This window comes from Physeter macrocephalus, chromosome 11, assembly GCF_002837175.3.
Source record: "Physeter macrocephalus isolate SW-GA chromosome 11, ASM283717v5, whole genome shotgun sequence".
Taxonomy (NCBI): Eukaryota; Metazoa; Chordata; class Mammalia; order Artiodactyla; family Physeteridae; genus Physeter; species Physeter macrocephalus.
The window spans coordinates 39,548,196-39,550,780 of NC_041224.1; positions in this window are offsets into that span (position 1 = coordinate 39,548,196).

Consider the following 2,585-nt stretch of genomic DNA (forward strand, 5'->3'; position numbering starts at 1 on the left):
CCTGTGCCCCGCAAGGGGAGAGGCCACGACAGTGAGAGGCCGGTGTACAGAAAAAAAAAAAAAAAAAAAAAAAGAAGTGTCGAGAATGTGCTGCAGCCTTCAAAGGCCACTCCCGGAAGAGTGCTGTTAGCATAAGTCCTCAGTCCCTTCAGAGGGTGTGTGGGGTGAGATAATGACCATCCCGATGTCTAAGTTCTGGTGCGTTTGTTTAAAATAGAAGAGCCTCAGTTTACGACACAAGAAATAGCCCATGGAAGTGACTTGATGATCACTAAGTGACCATCAGAAACGCAAAGTACCACGAGTTTTTGTGAGAGGTTTGGATTGTGGGGTGGATGTGTTCAGGGCAGCTTTAAAGAAGTGATCAACTGATCTGGGACCTTAATCTCATCTGCAAAATCCTTTCACAGCAGCACATATGTTAGTGTTTGACTAAATAACCGCGAGCAGGTGCTGGGAATCTTGGTGGGGGAATCGTAGAATCCTGCCTACCACAGTTGATAAATTGAGTTCTTTCTTAATAGTGATATGGAAGTACAGCATGGTGACTTTGCTGAGACCACCCTTAGTGTCTTATAATGCAAAAGGAGTCTTACAAATATAGCTTACAACTGTTTTACCTTTTGTTTTGGGTAAGATTCGTTTTGGACTCTCCTGAAAAGCAGTTTACCATTTTTTTGACTCGTGTGTGCTCTTTGAACTTGTTCTTAAAATGGTTCAGTGACTTGGCTTCTTGGGAACTTGTCTGTTCCTTGTTCATCCACCTACTTTCCTTGCCCATTCATCTACCCATCCACTAGTCTCTCCATCTACCAAATCACTCACCAGTCCGTCCGTCCATCCACCCATCCATCCGTCCATCCACCCGTACACCCACCCATCCGTCTGGCCTTCCGTCCATCTGGCCACCTCTCCAACAGTCTATTTAATTATACTTCCCCCATCCGTCTGCCTACTCAACCCCCCATCTACCCATTCACCTATCTATCCATCAGCCTACCCGTCACCCAGACATCATCTTTGTTATCGATTTGTTAGAGCTGTTTTAACACTAATTACATGCTAGGCCCTGCAGTGGGCACCAGGATACTAGGATTAAAATCTCTTCCTTTAACCGGCTTATATACTCTAGTGGGGAAGGGAGACAGAAAAGTAAACAGATATTCCAATTCAACATGAAAAATCCTTTAATAAAAGAATATGTTAGGTGGTTTAGAAGCCCAAAGCAGGTAGGAACTAATCAAGTCTGGGGAACTCAGGCAAGGAGAAGACATATGAGTTGGCCTTTGGAGGATGAGTTGTCTCACCCTGAGTGAGAGCCTGTTGCCTGCTTCCCCATGTCATGGAGAATGCAAGTGCTGTAATTCCTTCTGAGTGTGTTGTTTCGCCCAGTGTGATTGATATCCTGCGGGAATCCAAGAGCACAGCCCTGGAGGGCTAGATCAGTGGCATTTGCTCTACTCTCTCCTGGACATGGTCGAGTGTAGTACCGACATGAACACTGGAGTCATGCCAGAGGCAACCTTGCTCAACCGACAGTGAAGAGTGTCTCATCTTGTATCACACTCTCTGGGAGCCCGATTTAAACACGGCCCACAGACACCTTGATCTCTCTGGCGTAATTTGTCCAGCTGCTTTGAGTGCCAGAGAACTCATGTCACCGTGCTTGAGGGCTCACAGTCGGCATGGCTTTCACTTTGATTCCACATCCTCTGTTTTAACACAGGTCGTTTGTGGCCCACTTTGGCAAACCCCTTACGAGTGTATGTTGTGCAGCAGTGTTAGGATTACATGGGTGGCCAGTTCTGGGAACCACTTAGATGCTTTTCTCTTCAGGTCCATCTGAGGCTAATTTTGATTCAAGGTTTCAAGGTCATTTTTTTCCTCTTGCCACCCCCGTGCTAGTATTCCAAGCTGGCATAAAAGAACATTACTTTTGTAGACAGTTAGAGACTCAGATTCAAATCGTAGCTCTGCCACTAGTCAGGTGCATGGCCACGGGTGAGTTACCTTTCCTTACTGAACCTCCGTTTTCTCACCTGTATAGTGAACCTGGTGATGCCTGCTTGTGGGCTTGTTATGAGGATTATGCGGGGTAAGGCACGTGAAGTGCAAAGCCCAGAGCATAGGAAAAATACTCAGGGGAGGGGGCTTGCTTTTGTCCTCAGTTATTGTAGTTATTTCTAGGGACATTTGATATTTTCAAGTTGTGTTTTGAGAATTCTCATATTTTTCCACAGGCGGACTTGGCTCCCTTATCAGACTAATCAGCTTTACGGTAAACCGTACTCATAAAAGACATTAGGTCAAGTTTTGTTTAATGCAGCCGGATAGCAAATTGCTGGGTCTAATTTATTAGGCTGAGAAAACACTGAAATGAATCGTGCAGTTAACAAACACTTAGCTTAGGCCAGGGGATAATCACGTGCACTTTATCTTGAAAGGTTAACATGCCCTGTTGTGAGAAGGGATGGGGCAGAGGCCCAAGACAGCTCATACAAGACAGAGTTGAGCCCAGAGAAGCTTACACCAGAGCCAAGCTGAAACCGAGGAGGACGGGCTTGAAAAGAAATTCGCTGTTTTAC